We start from the raw sequence: 24,192 nt of genomic DNA, 5'->3' as shown, positions 1-24,192 counted from the left end.
CTAAAAAATCTGCTCCCTAAATCCAAGAACTCAAATATAAACTCTTACAGATGCTTTATTTTGATATACGCTAACTTCTACTAAATGAAAATCTCTCTTTACAGTCTTTCCACAATAAATGGGACTTCTTCATTGCAGCTTAGGATGATCACTCTTGCTCTCTGATTTACCAATACTTAGGTTCTCAGGACTGGTATAGAGTGATCTCACACCATTTAATTCCAATAAACTCACGGTTATGATTGATCACTACTTGTTGCGGGCTAATGGTCACAGTATAGTGTATTATTTATTGTTTTTCATACCAAAGCTTATTTTGTCCCTTGGAATATAACTATGGACTGTGCCTTTGTGTTAATATGACATGGCCCTCTGTTTAATGCTTATACTTGATTTAAGTGCTGCATTTACATATGACCATTATCCACCCCCCTTTTTCTTTCTCTTCCCTCTTTGTGTCTGTCTTGTGTTGGTTGTCTCTAATCTATTGATAATTACTATAGATCTTTGCATAAGATTTATGTGTTTTCTCTTAATGTTTGAAAAAAAATAAAAAAAAAATATATTTTAAAAAGTACACTGGTCCTGTATGCTGTAAAAATACAGGGGTACTATTGTTAAAATAAAAGTACACTGGCCATGTATGCTGTAAAATACAGGGGTGCAGTGAAAATAAATGTACACTGGCCCTGTCTTGTATGCTGTGAAATTACAGGGGTGTTGTGAAAATACAAGGGTGCTGGCACTGTCCGCGGTTGCGATGTCTAAGCCTGACCTTCACAACACTGTATGGGAAGAGAAGGCTCCTACCATCATTTGCACACCCTCTGCAAGTGCTGGGAGGAGCACCGCCAGTCCAGTTGCTGATATTGAGATTGAGTATGTCACTGTAGAAGTACACCAGGATGAGGAGTATATTGGTGTAGCTGGCGCTGAGGAGGAAGTTGATGATGAGGATTTTGATGGTGATGTGGTTTGTTTGAATAAGGCATCAGTGGAGACAGTTGTTGTCCATGGGATGAAAAAGCCCATTGTCATGCCTGGACAAAATACCAAAAAAGCCACCTCTTCGGTATGGAATTATTTCTCCACAAATCCGGACAAAAGGTGTCAAGCCATGTGTTTCTTTTGTCAATCAATAATAAGTAGGGGTAAGGATGTTAACCACCTAGGAACATTATACCTTATACGTCACCTGCAGTGCATTCATCATAAGACATTTTCAAGTTCAGAAACTTTGGGCAATAGCATAAGCAGTCCACTGACATCTAAATGATGTGGTTTCAATATTATTTCTCTGTGAGGATGAGGATGTAAACACTGAAAGGGGGGGACTCTGAGGATGAGTACGACATCTTGCCTCTGTAGAGCCAATTTGTGCAAGGAGAGATTAATTGCTTCTTAATTGATCGGGCCCAAACAAACCAAGCATTTCAGCCACAGTCATGTGGCAGACCCTGTCGCTGAAATGATTGGTTTGTTATAGTGTGCATGTCCTGTTTATACAACATAAGGGTGGGTGGGAGGGGGCCCAAGGACAATTCCATCTTGCATGTCTTTTATTTGCCACATCATTCAAGGGGTGCTGCCCCTCTGCCCTGTTAGTCCAGGGGTGCTGTCCCACTGTCCTTTAAGTCCAGGGGTGCTGTTGCCTGTCTGCTGTGTTGTGTAATTCTCCAGGGGTGCTGCCTTTGCTGTATAAATCCAGGGGTGCTGCTGTATAATTCCAGGGGTGCTGCTGTACATGATCCTAGGTTTAAATGAAAGCCTAGAACAGAATATGAAACAAGCTTCAACATCACAAACATATTTGTGAAAACATAGCCGCAAAGGTGGAAATGGAAATTGCAATTTTGATTAACTGTTTTCCAATGAGACATTTGTGGCCAAAGTCAGTGTGACGCAGAACACAGCATCCTAATCCAGCGCAACTTCCAGAGAGGTAAAAGAGAGATTTTCTGACTTAACTTTAGAGAGAGGTTCTTCTCAATTATTTCATGCTAGGGACTCACTCAAATAAATGGCTCCAATTAGTCAACCTTAATTTTGATTTATTATTGATGTTCCGCATTTTGGGATTATTTATTTACAAGATGCATATTTGTTGTACAGGGTTCTTTTCCTAAGGGCTGCTTAGGGTTATCGCAAGACCTCGAGGTGTTAGAAGAACAGCGTTTCAGTGATCTTACATTGCATCAGCTTTCCATTGCAATGCAGCCCTAGATGGGCCAGGAGCTCCTGTGAGGCACAAAAAGTTACTGAATAAGGCCTAGAATGCAGTCTCATGGTTGCTTACAGCCAGGAAGATGTCTGGCTTGGCAGGCTGAGGCATCCTCCCACAGTCCAACTTATAGTATGAAATTATTTTTGACTTTAGAGTGGTATGCTCCACTAGGGCAGGGCTCAATAACAAAAAATTTACTGCACAGTCCTGCTTAGTACTGTACCGAATCCACCTGAACTCAACTTGTCCCATCCATGGCTGCTGTGAGGGCTCAGGAGAAGCTGCTAAAACATCTAAAGGGCTGCTTTATTTAAAAATTAAATGTGAAAAAAAACAAGACACACAGGTATGCTCACATACATGTAACTGGGGCACACAGGTATGCTCACATGCGTGTAAATGGGAGCTGTGAAAAATGAAAATAAGGCATCTGCCACAAAATATGTAAATAAAAATGCAATAAAAAAATGGATAAAAGAAAACTAAGACTCCAGACTCCATGGAGGGAAAAATATCCAATCTTGATCCTGTGGTATACACCAGTCTATTTGTATCCCAGCATTAAAACCGAGATTACCTTAATCCCTGAAAATGGAGAAGTGGGTACAAATTTGGAGGCTTTGGCCCCTTGTTTTTCAGTTTTTCCAGTAATGTGGAAATTATATATTTGCTTGGTTGAAGTCCTTTCCGTTCCACACCAATATAGGAATGGAGGTGAAAGCATGTGTGTTGTTCCTGCTTGCGTGTACCTCTCTACTTTTTACTCACCTTCTTGACACTGTCCTCTTCCTCTTGCCTCTTCTCATAATGTGAAAAGTCATCAAATATGGAGGTGGTATGTTTGTAGCTAGCTATGATTCGGAGAACTTGGCAAGCTTTTTCCAGGGGGTCCACCTGTCGCTGAAATGATGGGTTTATTAAACTGTGCATATCCTGTTCAAACAACATAAGGATGGGTGGTAGGGCCCAAGGACAATTTCATCTTGTGCCTGTTTTTCTTTGCATTATGTGCTCTTTGGGGCCTAGTTTTTAAAACTGCCATCCTGTCTGCCACTGCAGTGCCACTCCTAAATGGGACAGGTGTTTGTGCCGCCCACTTGTGTCGCTTAGCTTAGTCATCTAACAACCTTTTGGCCTAAAAACAATATTGTGAGGTGTGCGGTGTTCAGAATAGACTGAAAATGAGTGGAAATTAATGTTATTGACGTTACTAATACCGTAGGATAAAAATTACCCCCAAATTCTGTGATTTTAGCTGTTTTTATGTTTTTTTCAAAAAACATTCAGATCCAAAACCAAAACCCGAAAGGTTGGTTTTGGCAAAACCAATGGAGATCCAGATTCAAAACCGAAACACAAAACCCGAAAAGTGTCCGCCGCACATCTCTACTGTATATGCTTAGGTTCTGGTTTGGATCACACTTGTGTGATCACACCCTCACTGAACTGTGCTTACCCCAATTCCATGTCTTCACTCCTAAGGATCGATGTCCTTGAATTGCACATAACTTTACATTCTTGGATTTCCATGCACTCTTTCAGAATACTCATCCACGCAGATGTTATTCTAGGTGCTTTTGAGTTTCTGTGACAGCTCTGGCCACAGGAAGTGCATCCTTTAGTTGGTTCTACTGCTCATATAACCTCTTTGTCACCTATCAAAGATAGTCATATTTATATAATTGGCAATTTCGTATTACAGAACCAGCTGGGCCATAGCACAAACAGCCTTATGTACAGTAGCGGCTAATTTGCTCCGGCTTGGGTTAGAGGTCACTGTTTGGCTACTGAGGTTATGTTTAGTTTTTTCACAGTTCCAGCCAATATACAGTATCTGTCTGTACTGTAAGCCATTCATATGTATCACCACTGATTTTCCCAACATCGCAACATGGATTACATAAATCACATGAGAAAATATTGGGTGAAGCATACATAATTTTATTATTAAGATGCACAACACAAAATGATAGCACATTTGCGAAAAAAATACAAGTGAATTTACCACACTACTCTTTTGATGCACAATCCCAGCTGTGAGACATGCTCTTCACTCTTCAATTCATGTAGCAATACTGAGCTCAATCTTCTATCACTTATGACAGTTACACACCATAACAAAGTCTACAGAGATATCACAGTCCATTACAGATTAATCTTTACTGCTGCGTGACCAGCCTACTGGGGCTATAACTCCATGTCTCTGTTTCCTCTCCCTGTCTATCTTTTGTAAACCACTTTCACATCTTTCTAATCATGGACTGCTAATTAGGCTCTCTCAGGGGCCTATTCATGAAGTGGGGAAAAGTGTGGAGAAGTGAGTCAGTGGAGAAGTTGCCCATGGCAACCAATCAGCACTGAAGTAACATTTATAATTTGCCATGGGCAACTTCTCCACTGGCTCATTTCTCCACACTTTTCACTGCTTCATGAATAGACCCCTCAGTCCTTAGTTCACTTTCAGGTACCCTGCAAAAGCAGGATGGATCTCAGTGGGACTCCTGCTGTATGTGTTGAAACTAAACTGTAAATACTGCAGATACTGTATGTTATACATTTAACAGTACATATATAAAGTCCATTTTACACAACAGTAGCATCTAGTAACATTTAAGAAATGTACATTGGTCAAAAAATACACACACACACACACACACACACACACACACACACACACACACGTTTAACACAATGCAATGCAAGCAATGTTACTCTATGGAATAAAAAAGGGATATACGGGAGGGGGTTTACAATAAGTTTCTGGATGTGCAGTGCATAGTTAGAGTAGACACCAGCTGGCTGCCTGGTTATAAACTGTAATGTCTGACTAGAGTTCTTGTGAAATGTCAAGACACATAACAATATATAGCACAAGTAGCACTGCACACTGAAGAATGGATCTCAACAAAGGCCACTGGAGAGCCATGATCTTCTACGACAAGAGTTGTCTACTACAGCAGGAGAGTTTTGACTGTGAGCTGCTTTTTGGGGAGGAAGCACCATGCTTTTTCACTGTGTTTAACTGGTTTGCAGAATTTTGGCAAGGAAAACAGTCCCTGGAAGATGAGGAGCGCTGTGGTCAACCTGTGTTCACCATCACTGAGGGCAACATTGCTGCTGTGTGGGCCATAGTTCAGGTGGATGCCAAAGTGGCCAAAGCGCAGTCAGAGAAGGAGATAGGACTTTAATTGGGATCCATCTGCTTAATACTCCCAGAAAAGTGTAGCCTGAGCAAGGTTTCTACATACTGGGTACCCCATCAGCTGACTCGAGAGCAGAAGGAGGCTCAGGTGTTGGTGCTGCAACATGCTAGCCAGGTTTAATGCAGTTACTCAAACTTTTTCGGGGAGATCATCACTGGCAATGAATCCTGGATCCACAGTTTCAACCCCGAGACCAAACAACAGTAACCCCCAGTTGGACCAGTATCCCGCAGTTGGAGGTGCGCCACCACAGATGTTCAGATATGAGCACAGCATGGCCAAGCAAATGGTGGCTGTTTTTGGGGCTAAGATCATGTAGCTACCATACCACTTGTTCAGCAGTGCGCAGTCACTGAGGACTGGTATGCCAACCAATTCATGCCAGAAGTGCTGAAAGTAATTTCCACGCTCTGTCCAATAACTTGTGCTTGTGATGCCTTTCTCCATCATGACAATGCACCAGCCCACAAGTCATGGATTTTCTGGCCCATGAGCTTATCCAGGAGGATGGTAATCTGCTGTACCGTCCAGACACTGCCCCATGCGATCTCTGCATGTTCGCATAAATCAAGTGCAAGATACATGGGATTTGTTTTGAGTCACAGGAAACTGCAGTAGAGACCTGAATCTAGCATGTAGAAGCTGACTGAGTGCATGCAACTTTGCATAGACTTAATTGGTGAATACTTTGAAGAAATTTAATGTTCACTGCAGGGCCGTAACTAGGTCTGTGCAGAAGGTGCATTGCCCACAGCGCACTTGCCCTGTGGGAGCACCTTCTACATACACCCTGAGTGGCCCGAAATATCCCTCCCGCTGACGGCCGCCCTCCCGCTCCAGCTCCTCTGTTCCTTGCGGCCACAGCAACCCCAAGCTCTGACCAGCTGGAGCCGCTGATCGCTTGCTGTCATTCTGTGAAAGTCAGCAGCAGTGCTGAACAGGATATCCGCCCTGCGCTGCTGCACTCCCACGGCCCACCCCCTCTCTGCCTGTGAAGTGGACAGTGCTGGAAGAACGTACACATCATGTAAGTGCCTACACAGACACTACACTACACTTCACTATAGTACACTACACTATGCTACACTACACTATATTACAGTACACTACACTATGGCCCTCATTCCGAGTTGTTCGCTCGCAAGCTGCTTTTAGCAGCTTTGCCCACGCTAAGCCGCCGCCTACTGGGAGTGAATCTTAGCATAGTAGATTTGCGAACGAAAGATTAGCAGATTTGCGAATAGACAGTTCTTAGCAGTTTCTGAGTAGCTCGAGACTTACTCTGCCACTGTGATCAGATCAGTCAGTTTCGTTCCTGGTTTGACGTCACAAACACACCCAGCGTTCACCCAGACACTCCCCCGTTTCTTCAGACACTCCCGCGTTTTTCCCAGAAACGGCAGCGTTTTTTCGCACACACCCATAAAACGTCCAGTTTCCGCCCAGAAACACCCACTTCCTGTCAATCACACTACGATCACCAGAACGAAGAAAAAACCTCGTAATGCCGTGAGTAAAATACCTAACTTAATAGCAAATTTACTTGGCGCAGTCGCACTGCAGACATTGCGCATGCGCATTAGTGACTAATCGATCCATTGCGGAAAAAAAATAACGAGCGATCAACTCGGAATGACCACCTATATTACTCTACACTTCACTAAAGTACACTACACTATATTACACTACACTTCACTACAGTACATTACACTACACTATATTACACTACACTTCATTACAGTACACTACACTATACTACACTACACTACACTACACCACAGTACACTCACTACACTACACTACACTCTAAGGGTAGGGGGGTGTAATGGGGAATCTGCCTGCCGTACTGTGTAAAAAGGGGACCTATCCTGCCGTAATGTGTAAAAGGGGGTCTCTGTCTGCCATAACTTGTAAAAGGTGGACTCTGTCTGCCGTAATATGTAAAAGGGATGCTGTCTGCCGTAATATGTAAAAAGGGGACGCTGTCTCCTGTAATGTGTAAAAAGGGGACTCTGTCTGCCGTAATGTGTAAAAAAGGGACGCTGTCTGCCGTAATGTGTAAAAAAAGGGGATGCTGTCTGCTGTAATGTGTAAAAAGGGGATGCTGTCTGCCGTAATGTGTAAAAAGGGGACTCTGTCTACCGTAATGTGTAAAAAGGGACGCTGTCTGCCGTAATGTGTAAAAAAGGGGACGCTGTGTGCTGTAATGTGTAAAATGGGAACTCTGTCCGCGGTAATGTGTAAACAGGAAACTCTGTCTGCCGTAATGTGTAAAAAAGGGGACGCTGTCTACTGTAATGTGTAAAAAGGGACTCTGTCCGCCGTAATGTGTAAAAGGGGCTCTACCTGGTGTAGTTGCGCTACTGTGTGGCATAATTTGAATAATGGAGACTACTCTGCACCGTTATCTAATTTGGTATTATTTTGTAGCCACACCCCTACCCCATGAAGCCACACCCCTATATTTTTTTGCGCCCCTACGGCGCACACTACCCCAGTTTTGCATGGGGGGCACCGATGCCGTTTCTTTCACACAACGCTAAAATGTGTAGTTACGGCACTGGTTCACTGCAAATATAATACCCAGAAACTGGGTTACAATGTTTAGATAGAAATGTTTAGGTCGACAAGCAAAAGGATGAGTTTGAGTTTATTTAAACAAATACCATAAGACTATAAATACCAAAAAAAAATAATACCATAAAATATTTTTAAAAAGCCGTAAGAACACAAATAAACACGTAGACAGGTACAACAGTCCTACCTACATATAAAACCGTTAAGATTGGTAATTGCCTTAGGAAAAAAGCTATATTTCAGCCGGCTGGTCTTACACAATAACGATCTGTAACGTGAGTTTGAGGGAAGCAAAGTAAATACCCCATAATTAGGATGAGTCTTATCACTCAGTATACTCCTAGCCTTTGTAAAGAGCCTCTTTTCATAAACAGACTGAATGCTGGGCAGTTGTAAACCAGTAATCCTACCAGCAGTTTTTACAATTCTATCAAGCGACTTACGCTCTGCTATATTACAATTTCCAAACCAAACAGAAATACCATAAGTAAGAACACTCTCAATAATACACGAGTAGAAGTTAACTAAAATTGCCTCGTTTATTCCTGCTGATCGCATTTTCCCAAGAAAATATAAATGCTTTTGGGCTTTCTTTATGACGATTCCATTGTGAAAATTCCATGACAAATCATTGGATATGGTCATGCCCAAGAATTTAAAAGCTGTTACTATCTCGATTTCTTGCTTATCCAGAACAAGAGGGCTGTAAGTGAACCTGTTTGTTGTCCTAAAATCCATAATCATCTCCTTGGTCTTATTAACATTAAGAATCAGGTGATTTTCATGACTCCACCCCATATGGTTTGCATGCATTAGGTCAACACTGATAAAAGGTCAACCTTGATTAGTCAACACTGACAAAAGATTGACCTTGGAAAAGATCGACAGGTCAAAAGGTCTACAGGTTCAAATGGTCAACATGGCAATGTTCGACACACATATGGTCAATACATGCATTTTTTACTCCTTATTCAACCTTTACCATCCATGTGGACTACATTTGGTAATAGCAACCTGCCAGTGACACGGCGAGTGAAGTGAGCCATGCAAGGGGATGCGGTACACTAATTGGGGTTCCCTGTGATCTAACAGTGAAAATTACACCAAAAAAAGGAAAAGGGTGTGTCGGCCCTTCTTGTGTTGACCATTTTATGGATCAACTTTTTCATGAGTTGACCTTTTGTACCTGTCAACCTTTTTTTGTGTCAACCATTTCTCAGTGTTGACCCAATGCATGTTAACCATATGGGGTCAACCTAATGACTGTCATCCTAAATCTTCTATTGCACACCCCCGGAAACTTATTGCATACCCCTCACACAGTGGGCTAGATGTCCTGAAACACTCATCTCACCACAGCCACATTAAGAGAAATGTTTCCTCTGCATAAAAGCAGCTTTAGATAAAGGGCCTAATTCAGACTTGGCCGCACGCAGGCTATTTTTTGCACTGCTGTGACCAGGTAATCGCCGCCCACAGGGGTGGGGGGATTTGCTGTGCAGGGCTGCAAACGCTTGTGCAGAGAGCTGCACAAACAAAAATTTGTGCAGTCTCTGCACAGATCTGGTCTTACTCACCTGCTGCGATGAACCAGGACAGAGCTGACGTCAGGATCCCTCCCTGCAAACGGCCGGGCGCACCTGCGTTTGCGTGAACACTCCCTGAAAATGGTCAGTTGATGCCCACAAATGGCCTTTTCCTGTGACTCTTCTAGTGATCGCCGGTGCGATCGCTTTCTTTGATAGATCCGTCGCTCCCTGGTGATGACCATCGCCAGGGAGCAATGCTCCTGCGCATTGCAACCCATGCGCAGGCGCACTTCAGACCTGATCGCACCGCTGCAAAAAACGACAGCATGCGATCAGGTCTGAATGACCCCCAAAGTGTATATATGTATCATTTTCAGACACCTACTTCTTTTCAATACAAATAGCTAACAGACATTTCCTATGCAATTTTTATCATATAAAATAACATTTGCTTAAACAGCTTTATTCTTTTTTTTAGTTATGGAACTACTGTAGGTCAACTAATGTGACCTAATGTGCTTTATGCTGTGTTTAACAGTTCTTGGTAAAACAGACCTTGAAAACAATTCTAAGAAAGGTGATCTCACAGTTATTTGTGGCTCACATTAATGGAATCTATTTGTAAAGAGAAGCTTTGGGGTTTTTTTGTTTGTTTTTTTGCAATGCTTAAAGTAACTATAAATTTGTGTTTATATCATGAATTGGCAAATCATAATATATTGGCATCAGGAGTTTATGTAAGGCCTTTTAACACAATTCTCTAAAAACACAATATATAATTATGTAACACAGTAATGTTTTTTTTTTAATCAGCAATAAGGCATAAGTGTATGGAGAACATTACGTATATTACCTTGCATGTTTATCTCTTCATACACTAATATAGAGACCCCATTGCAAATTAGTAAAACAATTTGTTTCTGCAGCACAATAAATTGAAGAATGATTATGATAATAACCATGAAAATGATGACATGTATGTCTCTAATGCATACTGTAAAGTATACATTTTTACATGGAGTTACATTTTAAAGGTCACTTGTCATGTCTAATAGTTTACTATCTACAGTATAAAAAAAATCTGAACATATCACTACTAAACATGACACACAGGCATATTAATAATGACAATAAGCTAGAGATGTGCAGCGGGCACTTTTCGTGTTTTGGTTTTGGTTCTGGTTCCATCCTCGTGTTTTGGATCTGGATTGGTGTTGCCAAAACCACCCTTTCGGGTTTTGGTTTTGGATCTGGATGATTTTTGAAAAAAACATAAAAACAGCTAAAATCACAGAATTGGGGGTAATTTTGATCCTACAGCATTATTAACCTCAGTAACATTCATTTCCACTCATTTCCAGTCTATTCTGAACACCTCACAATATTGTTTTTAGGCCTAAAAGTTGCACTGAGGTAGCTGTATGACTAAGCTAAGTGACACAAGTGTGCGGCACAAACACCTGGCCCATCTAGGAGTGGCAATGCAGTGGCAGACAGGATGGCAGATTTAAAAACTAGGCCCCAAACAGCACATCATGCAAAGAAGAAAAAGAGGTGTTATGAGGTAGCTGTATGACTAAGCTAAACGACACAAGTGTGCGGCACAAACACCTGGCCCATCTAGGGGTGGCAGTGCAGTGTCAGACAAGATGGCAATTAAAAAACTAGGCCCCAAACAGCACATCATGCAAAGAAGAAAAAGGAGGTGCAGTGAGGTAGCTGTATGACTTAGCTAAGCGAGACAAGCGTGTGGCACAAACAACATGGGATGTGCTGGAATTTGCCCAGATGTAACACACGCACAATACTGGTGGCACAGGAGAGGATAACCCTAAACCACACACACGGCAAAGCCTGTAAAATTAATTTGGATAATAATAACCCTTTTATTTGGAGCAATTATAATAATATGCAGCACAGGTGAGCATACCCCTATATTAGTGATGTGCACCGGAAATTTTTCGGGTTTTGTGTTTTGGTTTTGGGTTCGGTTCCGCGGCCGTGTTTTGGATTCGGACGCGTTTTGGCAAAACCTCACCGAAAATTTTTTGTCGGATTCGGGTGTATTTTGGATTCGGGTGTTTTTTTCAAAAAACCCTAAAAAACAGCTTAAATCATAGAATTTGGGGGTCATTTTGATCCCATAGTATTATTAACCTCAATAACCATAATTTCCACTCATTTCCAGTCTATTCTGAACACCTCACACCTCACAATATTATTTTTAGTCCTAAAATTTGCACCGAGGTCGCTGGATGGCTAAGCTAAGCGACACAAGTGGCCGACACAAACACCTGGCCCATCTAGGAGAGGCACTGCAGTGTCAGGCAGGATGGCCCTTCAAAAAAATTGTCCCCAAACAGCACATGATGCAAAGAAAAAAAGAGGCGCACCAAGGTCGCTGTGTGACTAAGCTAAGCGACACAAGTGGCCGACACAAACACCTGGCCCATCTAGGAGTGGCACTGCAGTGTCAATCAAGACAGGATGGCACTTCCAAAAAATTGTCCCCAAACAGCACATGATGCAAAGAAAAAAAGAGGCGCACCAAGGTGGCTGTGTGACTAAGCTAAGCGACACAAGTGGCCGACACAAACACCTGGCCCATCTAGGAGTGGCACTGCAGTGTCAGGCAGGATGGCCCTTCGAAAAAATTGTCCCCAAGCAGCACATGATGCAAAGAAAAATGAAAGAAAAAAGAGGTGCAAGATGGAATTGTCCTTGGGCCCTCCCACCCACCCTTATGTTGTATAAACAGGACATGCACACTTTAACGAACCCATCATTTCAGCGACAGGGCCTGCCACATGACTGTGACTGAAATGACTGGTTGGTTTGGGCCTCCACCAAAAAAGAAGCAATCAATCTCTCCTTGCACAAACTGGCTCTACAGAGGCAAGATGTCCACCTCATCATCATCCTCTGATTCCTCACCCTTTTCACTGTGTACATCCCCCTCCTCACAGATTATTAATTCGTCCCCACTGAAATCCACCATCTCAGGTCCCCGTGTACTTTCTGGAGGCAATTGCTGCTGGTGAATGTCTCCACGGAGGAATTGATTATAATTCATTTTGATGAACATCATCTTCTCCACATTTTCTGGAAGTAACCTCGTACGCCGATTGCTGACAAGGTGAGCGGCTGCACTAAACACTCTTTCAGAGTACACACTGGAGGGAGGGCAACTTAGGTAGAATAAAGCCAGTTTGTGCAAGGGCCTCCAAATTGCCTCTTTTTCCTGCCAGTGTACGTACGGACTGTCTGACGTGCCTACTTGGATGCGGTCACTCATATAATCCTCCACCATTCTTTCAATGGTGAGAAAATCATATGCAGTGACAGTAGACGACATGTCAGTAATCGTTGGCAGGTCCTTCAGTCCGGACCAGATGTCTGCAGTGGCACTCGCTCCAGACTGCCCTGCATCACCGCCAGCGGGTGGGCTAGGAATTCTTAGCCTTTTCCTCGCACCCCCAGTTGCGGGAGAATGTGAAGGAGGAGATGTTGACGGGTCACGTTCCGCTTGACTTGACAATTTTCTCACCAGCAGGTCTTTGAACCTCTGCAGACTTGTGTCTGCCAGAAAGAGAGATACAACGTAGGTTTTAAATTTAGGATCGAGCACGGTGGCCAAAATGTAGTGCTCTGATTTCAACAGATTGACCACCCGTGAATCCTGGTTAAGCGAATTAAGGGCTCCATCCACAAGTCCCACATGCCTAGCGGAATCGCTCTGTTTTAGCTCCTCCTTCAATGTCTCCAGCTTCTTCTGCAAAAGCCTGATGAGGGGAATGACCTGACTCAGGCTGGCAGTGTCTGAACTGACTTCACGTGTGGCAAGTTCAAAGGGTTGCAGAACCTTGCACAACGTTGAAATCATTCTCCACTGCGCTTGAGTCAGGTGCATTCCCCCTCCTTTGCCTATATCGTGCGCAGATGTGTAGGCTTAAATGGCCTTTTGCTGCTCCTCCATCCTCTGAAGCATATAGAGGGTTGAATTCCACCTCGTTTCCACCTCTTGCTTCAGATGATGGCAGGGCAGGTTCAGGAATGTTTGGTGGTGCTCCAGTCTTCTGTACGCGGTGCCTGAATGCCGAAAGTGGCCCGCAGTTCTTCGGGCCAACGACAGCATCTCTTGCATGCCCCTGTCGTTTTTTTAAATAATTCTGCACCACCAAATTCAATGTATGTGCAAAACATGGGACGTGCTGGAATTTGCCCAGATGTAATGCACGCACAATATTGCTGGCGTTGTCCGATGTCACAAATCCCCAGGAAAGTCCAATTGGGGTAAGCCATTCTGCGATGATCTTCCTCAGTTGCCGTAAGAGGTTGTCAGCTGTGTGCCTATTCTGTAAAGCGGTGATACAAAGCGTAGCCTGCCTAGGAACGAGTTGGCGTTTGCGAGATGCTGCTACTGGTGCTGCCGCTGCTGTTCTTGCTGCGGGAGGCAATACATCTACCAAGTGGGCTGTCACAGTCATATAGTCCTGAGTCTGCCCTGCTCCACTTGTCCACATGTCCGTGGTTAAGTGGACATTGGGTACAACTGCATTTTTTAGGACACTGGTGAGTCTTTTTCTGAGGTCTGTGTACATTTTCGGTATCGCCTGCCTAGAGAAATGGAACCTAGATGGTATTTGGTACCGGGGACACAGTACCTCAATCAAGTCTCTAGTTGCCTCTGAATTAACGATGGATACCGGAACCACGTTTCTCACTGCCCAGGCTGCCAAGGCCTGAGTTATCTGCTTTGCAGCAGGATGACTGCTGTGATATTTCATCTTCCTCGCAAAGGACTGTTGGACAGTCAATTGCTTACTGGAAGTAGTACAAGTGGTCTTCCGACTTCCCCTCTTGGATGACGATCGACTCCCAGCAGCAACAACAGCAGCGCCAGCAGCAGTAGGCGTTACACTCAAGGATGCATCGGAGGAATCCCAGGCAGGAGAGGACTCGTCAGACTTGACAGTGACATGGCCTGCAGGACTATTGGCTTTCCTGGGTAAGGAGGAAATTGACACTGAGGGAGTTGGTGGTGTGGTTTGCAGGAGCTTGGTTACAAGAGGAAGGGATTTAGTGGTCAGTGGACTGCTTCCGCTGTCACCCAAAGTTTTTGAACTTGTCACTGACTTATGATGAATGCGCTGCAGTTGACGTATAAGGGAGGATGTTCCGAGGTGGTTAACGTCCTTACCCCTACTTATTACAGCTTGACAAAGGCAACACACGGCTTGACACCTGTTGTCCGCATTTGTGTTTAAATAATTCCACACCGAAGAGCTGATTTTTTTTGTATTTTGACCAGGCATGTCAATGGCCATATTCCTCCCACGGACAACAGGTGTCTCCCCGGGTGCCTGACTTAAACAAACCACCTCACAATCAGAATCCTCCTTGTCAATTTCCTTCCCAGCGCCAGAAACACCCATATCCTCATCCTGATGTACTTCAATAGAGACATCTTCAATTTGACTATCAGGAACTGGACTGCGGGTGCTCCTTCCAGCACTTGCAGGGGGCGTGCAAATGGTGGAAGGCGCAAGCTCTTCCCGTCCAGTGTTGGGAAGGTCAGGCATCGCAACCGACACAATTGGCTCTCCTTGGGGATTTGTGATTTTGAAGAACGCACAGTTCTTTGCTGTGCTTTTGCCAGCTTAAGTCTTTTCTTTTTTCTAGCGAGAGGATGTGTGCTTCCATCCTCATGTGAAGCTGAACCACTAGCCATGAACATAGGCCAGGGCCTCAGCCGTTCCTTGCCACTCCGTGTCGTAAATGGCATATTGGAAAGTTTACGCTTCTCCTCAGACGCTTTTAATTTTGATTTTTAGGTCATTTTACTGAACTTTTGTGTTTTGGATTTTACATGCTCTCTACTATGACATTGGGCATCAGCCTTGGCCGACGACGTTGATGGCATTTCATCGTCTCGGCCATGACTAGTGGCAGCAGCTTCAGCACGAGGTGGAAGTGGATCTTGATCTTTCCCTTTAACCTCCACATTTTTGTTCTCCATTTTTTAATGTGTGGAATTATATGCCAGTATCAATAGCAATGGCCTACTACTATATTTACTGCGCAAAACTAAAATGCACCACAGGTATAGAATGTAGATGGATAGTATACTTAATGGATGATGAGTGACGACACAGAGGTAGGTACAGCAGTGGCCTACCGTACTGCTATAAGTATATATATATAGTATACTGGTGGACACTGTCAGCAAACTGCAAAACTGTCTAAAATGCACCACAGGTATAGAATGTAGATGGATAGTATACTTAATGGATGACGAGTGACGACACAGATGTAGGTAGTACAGCAGTGGCCTACCGTACTGCTATATGTATATATATAGTATACTGGTGGACACTGTCAGCAAACTGCAAAACTGTCTAAAATGCACCACAGGTATAGAATGTAGATGGATAGTATACTTAATGGATGACGAGTGACGACACAGAGGTAGGTAGTACAGCAGTGGCCTTCCGTACTGCTATAAGTATATATATAGTATACTGGTGGACACTGTCAGCAAACTGCAAAACTGTCTAAAATGCACCACAGGTATAGAATGTAGATGGATAGTATACTTAATGGATGACGAGTGATGACACAGAGGTAGGTAGTACAGCAGTGGCCTACCGTAATGCTATTAGTATATATATAGTATACTGGTGGACACTGTCAGCAAACTGCAAAACTGTCTAAAATGCACCACAGGTATAGAATGTAGATGGATAGTATACTTAATGGATGACGAGTGACGACATAGAGGTAGGTACAGCAGTGGCCTACCGTACTGCTATAAGTATATATATAGTATACTGGTGGACACTGTCAGCAAACTGCAAAACTGTCTAAAATGCACCACAGGTATAGAATGTAGATGGATAGTATACTTAATGGATGACGAGTGATGACACAGAGATAGGTACAGCAGTGGCCTACCGTACTGCTATAAGTATATATATAGTATACTGGTGGACACTGTCAGCAAACTGCAAAACTGTCTAAAATGCACCACAGCTAGAATGTAGATGGATAGTATACTTAATGGATGACGAGTGACGACACAGAGGTAGGTACAGCAGTGGCCTACCGTACTGCTATAAGTATATATATAGTATACTGGTGGACACTGTTAGCAAACTGCAAAACTGTCTAAAATGCACCACAGGTATAGAATGTAGATGGATAGTATATTTAATGGATGACGAGTGACGACACAGAGGTAGGTACAGCAGTGGCCTACCGTACTGCTATAAGTATATATATAGTATACTGGTGGACACTGTCAGCAAACTGCAAAACTATCTAAAATGCACCACAGGTATAGAATGTAGATGGATAGTATACTTAATGGATGACGAGTGACGACACAGAGGTAGGTAGTACAGCAGTGGCCTACCGTACTGCTATAAGTATATATATATAGTATACTGGTGGACACTGTCAGCAAACTGCAAAACTGTCTAAAATGCACCACAGTTATAGAATGTAGATGGATAGTATACTTAATGGATGACGACACAGAGGTAGGTACAGCAGTGCACTCTGCACTGTACTCCTCCTATATAATATTAATTATACTGGTGGTCCCCAGTCCCCACAATAAAGCAGCACACTGAGCACAGATATGGAGTGTTTTTCAGGCAGACAACGTATACTGGTGGTCACTGTCAGCAAAACTCTGCACTGTACTCCTGCTATAGCTGCTCCCCAGTCCCCACAATTAAGCAGTGTGAGAACTCAGCACAGATATATTATGCAGCACACTGAGCACAGATATGGTATGGAGCGTTTTTTTCATGCAGAGAACGGATAAAAAAAACTGGTGGTCACTTAAGTTATCAGCAAAACTCTGCACTGTACTCCTCCTCCTAACAGCTGCTCCCCAATCCTCCCCACAATTAAGCAAAAGCAATAAACCAATCAACTTCTCTAGTTCTACAATAAACGGAGAGGACGCCAGCCACGTCCTCTCCCTATCATCTCCAATGCACGAGTGAGAAAATGGCGGCGACGCGCGGCTGCTTATATAGAATCCGAATCTCGCGAGAATCCGACAGCGGGATGATGACGTTCGGGCGCACTCGGGTTAGCCGAGCAAGGCGGGAAGGTTCGAACCTGCCTTGGACCCGTGTAAACAAAGTGAAGTTCCGGGGGGTTCGGGTTCCGAGAAACCGAACCCGCTCATCACTACCCTATATCACACAGGACAAACCCTGTAAAAAGTATTTGGATAATAATATAAATAATGTATATAACCCTTCAATTTTGAGTAATAATATACAGCACAGGACACCACCACTGGACTGATGCAGAACAAGATAGCACCACTGGACTGGACTTATATGGCAGTACCCCTGGACTTATAAGGCAATACCCCTGGAGTTGTACGGCAGTGTCAGACAGGATGGTACTTTAAAAAAGTAGTCCCCAAACAGCACATGATGCAAAGAAGAAAAAGAGGTGCAAAATGGAATTGTCCTTGGGCCCTCACACCCACCCTTATGTTGTATAAACAGGACATGCACACTTTAACGAACCCATCATTTCAGCGACAGGGTCTGCCACATGACTGTGGCTGAAATTATTGCTTCTTTTTTTGGTGGGGGCCCAAACACACCAATCAATCTCTCCTTGCACAAACTGGCTCTACAGAGGCAATATGTAGACATCATCCTCAACCTCTAATTCCTCATCCTTTTCAGTGTGTACATCCTCCTCCTCACTGAGTATTAATTCGTCCCCACTAGAATCCACCATCTCAGGTCCCTGAGTACTTTATGGAGGCAATTGCTGGTAAAGGTCTTCCCAGAGGAATTTATAATTCATTTAGATGAACATCATCTTCTCCACATTTTGTGGAAGTAACCTTCTACACCGATCGCTGACAAGGTTAACGGCTGCACTAAACACTCTTTCGGAGTACACAATGGAGGGGCAACTTAGTTAAAATAAAGCCAGTTTGTGCAAGGGCATCCAAATTGCCTCATTTTCCTGCCAGTATATGTACGAACTGTCTGACATGCCTATTTGGATGCAGTCACTCATATAATCCTCCTACATTCTTTCAATGGTGACAGAATCATATGCAGTGATAGTAGACATGTCAGTAATCATTGGAAGGTCCTTCGGTCCAGACCAGATGTCAGTACTCGCTCCTGACTGCCCTGCATCACCGCCAGCGGGTGGGCTAGGAAATCTTATCCCTTTTCCTCGCAGCCCCAGTGGCGGGAGAAAATGAAGGAGGAGCTGTTGACGGGTCACGTTCTGTTTGACTTGACAAGTGTCTCACCAGTAGGTCTTTGAACCTCTGCAGACTTGTGTCTGCTGGAAAGAGAGATACAACGTAGGCTTTAAACCTAGGATCGAGCACAATGGCCAAAATGTAGTGCTCTGATTTCAACAGACTGTCCACCCCATGAATCTTGGCAAAGCGAATGAAGGTCTCCATCCACAAGTCCCACATACTTTGCAGAATCGATCCGTCTTAGCTCCTTCTTCAATTTCTCCAGCTGCTTCTGCAAAAGCCTGATGAGGGGAATGACCTGACTCAAGCTGGCAGTGTCTGAACTGACTTCACGTGTGGAAAGTTTGAAGGGTTGGAGAACCTTGCACAAGACAGAAATCATTCTCCACTGCGCTTGAGTCAGGTGCATTCCTCCTCCTTTGCCTATATCGTATATGGCTTGAATGGTCTTTTGCTGCACCTCCATCCTCTGAAGCATATAGAGTGTTGAATTCTACCTCATTACCACCTCTTGCTTTAAATGATGGCAGGGCAGGTTCAGGCGTGTTTGATGGCGCTCCAGTCTTAGGCACGTGATGGCTGAATGCCGAAAATGGCCCACAATTTTTAGGGCCACCGACAGCATCTCCTGCATGCCCCTGTCATTTTTTAAATAATTCTGCACCACCAAATTAATTGTATGTGCATGTCATGGAATGTGCTGGAATTTGCCCAGAGGTAATGCACGCACAATATTGGTGGCGTTGTCTGATATCACAAATCCCCAGGAGAGTCTAATTGGGGTAAGACATTGTGCAGTGATGTCCCTCAGTTTCCGTAAGAGGTTGTCAGCAGTGTGCCTCTTACGGAAAGCGGTGATACATAGCGTAGCCTGCCTAGGAACGTGTTGGCGTTTGCGAGATGCTGCTACTGGTGCCGCTGCTGTTGTTGCTGCAGGAGGCCATACATCTACCCAGTGGGCTCTCACAGTTTTATAGTCCTTAGTCTGCCCTGTTCCACTTGTCCACATATCCGTGGTTAAGTGGACAGTGGGTACAATTGCATTTTTTAGGACACTGAGGACACTTTTTCTGACATCTCTGTACATTCTCTGAATCGCCTGCCTAGTGAAGTGGAACCTAGATGGGATTTGGTACCGGGGACACATTACCTCAAACAATTCTCTAATTCCCTCTGAACTAATGGCGGATACTGGGCGCACATCTAACACCAACATAGCTGTTAAGGCCTTAGTTATCCATTTTACAAAAGGATGACGGCTGTCATATTTCATCTTCCTCACAAAGTACTGTTGGACAGTCAATTGCTTAGTTGAAGTAGTACAAGTGGTCATCTGACTTCCCCTCTGGTATGATGATCGACTCCCAGCAGCAACAGCAGCTGTAGGTGTACCACTCAAGTATCTTCCGAAGGACTCCCGGTTAGGAGAGGACTCGTCAGTCTTGCCAGGGACATGGCCTGCAGGACTACTGATGTTCCTGACTGAGGAGGACGTTGACGTTGAGGGAGTTGGTGGTGCGGCTTGCAGGAGCTTGGTAACAAGAGGAAGAAGGGATTTAGGTGTCAGTGGACTGCTTACACTCTTACCCAAAGTTGCACAACTTGACACTGACTTCTGATGAATGCGCTGCAGGTGACATATAAGGGAGGATGTTCTTAGGTGGGTAACATCCATACCCCTACTTATTACAGATTGACAGAGGCAACACACGGCTTGACACCTGTTGTCCAGATTTGTGGAGAAAAAATTCCACACCGAAGAGGAGGATTTTTTGTTAATTTGCCCAGGCATCACAATGGGCTTATTCATCCCATGGACAACAGGTGTCTCCCCTGGTGCCTGATTTAAACAAACCACATCACCATCAGAATCCTCATCGTCAACTTCTTCCTCAGCGCCAGCAACACCCATATCCTCATCCTGGTGTACTTCAACAGTGACATCTTCAATTTGAATATCAGAAACTGGACTGCAAATGGTGGAAGGAGCCACCTCTTCCCGTCCAGTGTTGGGAAGGTCAGGTATTACATCTGCTGACACACTTGGACTCTCCTTGGGGATTTGTGATACCATCTTAGAACACACAGTTCTTTGCTGTGTTTTTGCCAGCTTAATTCTTATAATTTTTCTAGTGGGAGGATGAGGGCTTCCATCATCATGTGAAGCTAAACCAGCAGTCATGAACATATACGAGGGCCTTAGCCGTTCCTTGCCACTCCGTGTCATAAATGGCATATTGGCAAGTTTACGTTTCTCCTCAGACTTTAAATTTCTTTTTTGGGGTCTTTTTACTGAACTTTGGCTTTTTGGATTTTACATGCCCTCTACTATCACATTGGGCATCTGCCTTGGCTGACGACGTTGATGGGATTTCATCATCTATATCATGACTAATGGCAGCAGCTTCAGCACTAGGAGGAAGTGGTTCTTGATCTATCCCTATTTTATCCTCCAAATTTTTGTTCTCCATTATTTTTCTGGAGTTATATAACAATATGCAGTACAGGAGAGTTTACCTCTACACCACACAGGGAAAACCCTGAGAAAATTATTTGGATTAAATATTAATAACCCATTTATTTGGAGTAAATACTATACAGCACAGGACAGTACCACAGAATTTATATGGCAGCACCACTATACTGGATTTATATGGCAGTACCACTGGATTTATATGCCAGTACCACTGGATTTATATGCCAGTACCACTGGAATTATATGGCAGGATCACTGGATTTATACGCCAGTACCACTTGAATTATATGGCAGGATTACTGGACATACAGTATATGGCAGTATCACTGGACTGGATTTATACACCAGTACCACTGGAATTATATGTCAGGATCACTGGATTTATATGCCAGTACCACTGGAATTATACGGCACTACCACTGGACTCATACGGCAGTACCACTGGACATAAACTGCAGTATCACTGGACATATACTGCAGTATCACTGGACTGGACTTATACGCCAGTACCACTAGAATGAAACGGCAGGATCACTGTATTTATATGCCAGTACCACTGGAATTATATGGCAGGACCACTGGAATTATATGTCAGTACCACTGGACTTATACGGCAGTACCGCTGGACATATATAGCAGTATAACTGTACATATACGGCAGTATCACTGGTCTGGATTTATACATCAGAACCACTGGAATTATACAGCAGGATCACTGGACTTACATGCCAGTACCACTGGAATTATTTGGCAGTACCACTGGATTTATATGGCAGTACCACTGGACATATACGGCAGTGTCACTGGACTGGATTTATACGCCAGTACCACTGGAATTATATGGCAGGATCACTAGATTTATACGCCAGTACCACTGGAATTATATGGCAGGATCACTGGAATTATACTGCATTGCCACTGGACATGTACGGCAGTATCACTGGACTGGATTTATATGCCAGTACCACTGGGATTATAAAACAGTACCACTTGAATTATATGGCACGATCACTGAATTTACACGGCAGTACCACTGGACAAATACGGCAGTATCACTGGTCTGGACACATACGGCAGTATCACGGGTCTGGACCTATACTCCAGTATCACTGGAATTATATGGCAGGATCACTGGATTTATACGCCAGTACCACTGGAATTATAGGCAGTATCATTGGAATTATATGGCAGTACCACTGGATTTATACGACAGTACCACTGGACATAAATGGCAGTATCACTGGACTGGACTTATACGCCAGTACCACTGGAATTATACGGCAGTATCACTGGACTTATACGCCAGTACCACTTTAATTATAAGGCAGGATAACTGGAATTATAAGGCAGTACCACTGGACTTATACGGCAGTATCACTGGACTGGATTTATATGCCAGTACCACTGACGTTATACGGCGGGGTCACTGGAATTATACGGCAGGATCACTGGAATTATTAGGCAGTACCACTGGAATTATTAGGTAGTACCACTGGATTTATATGGCAGTATCGCTAGACATATACGACAGTATCAATGGACATATACGGCAGTATCACTAGACATATACGGCAGTATCACTGGACATATACGGCAGTACCACTGGACACCACCACTGGACTTATGCAGGATAACAATGCACCGCTGCAATGGACTGGACTTATACAGCAGCACTGGACATATGGCAGCAGGGGACACCACCACTGTGACTGGACTGATACATCACAAGACACTACCACTGTTCTGATGCAGGATAACACAGCACAACTGCAATGGACTGGATTTATACAGCAGCACTGGACATATGGCTGCAGAGGACACCACCAATGTGACTGGACTGATGCAGCACAATACACCACCATTGAACTGATGCAGCACAACACAGCACCACTGGGCTGGACTTATACAGCAGCACTGGACATATGGCAGCAGAGGATACCACCACTGTGACTGGACTGATGCAGCAAAAGACACCACCACTGGACTGATGCAGCACAACACAGCACCACTGGACTGGATTTATACAGCAGCAATGGACGTATGGCAGCAGAGAACACAACCACTATGACTGGACTGATGCAGCATAAAACACTACCACTGAACTGATGCAGGACACTGTGGACGGAGACATGTCCTTTCTCTACACTTTCCAGAGTGAAAATGGCGGCGACACACTGCACTTTATAAGGAATCCAAATCCCACGAGAATCCGACAGCGGGATGATGACGTTTTGGCTCATCCTGGTTTTTGATTCAGGCGGGAAAACCCGAGTCTGACTCGGATTCGGGCTTGGGTGGTGAAGATTGGGTGGGGGGTCGGTTCTCAGGGAACCGAAACCGCTCATCTCTAACAATTGCCCACAAAACCATTCATACATTATCTGCAAAATAAAATCACAGGACTACAAACATTACAGTGTTACTATAAAGATAAAGGAAGTATTTCAAAGAACATTACTTACAGTAGAATTACGTACAAAGATACCAGGACATGTTTTAATATTGTGATGTGTACCAACATCTTATGGCATCCAAATATTACATCTATGGGTTTGGGTAACTGAGTGGTCCAGATTTTTTACACATTTGACAGTTGGTATAATCTGTAAACCAGTAGTGATACTTCATTCATTTAAACTGTCAGAAAAAAAAACCCCATCAAAGAAAAACTTTGTGGAATCAGATAATAAAGGCTAAAACTTTACTTATAGAAGTGATACAATAAGTGCCTACTAGCACGTCAAAGCTGTTGAGAGATTAGCGTAAACATGTTTTGATATCAGGAGAGGTACAGTATTGTGTATCTGAAAAAAAGGAAACAAAAAAAAAAGAAGTCTGTAGTTGAAGTCTGTGTGCAAAACACAGGTTTGATAATTATTATTTAAAATGTAATTTGTAAAACGGTAAATAACACATAGGGG

Source organism: Pseudophryne corroboree, chromosome 8 (assembly GCF_028390025.1).
Source record: "Pseudophryne corroboree isolate aPseCor3 chromosome 8, aPseCor3.hap2, whole genome shotgun sequence".
In the NCBI taxonomy this organism is placed as follows: Eukaryota; Metazoa; Chordata; class Amphibia; order Anura; family Myobatrachidae; genus Pseudophryne; species Pseudophryne corroboree.
The sequence above is the reverse complement of the archived record's forward strand: the minus strand, read 5'-3'. Positions refer to the sequence as shown.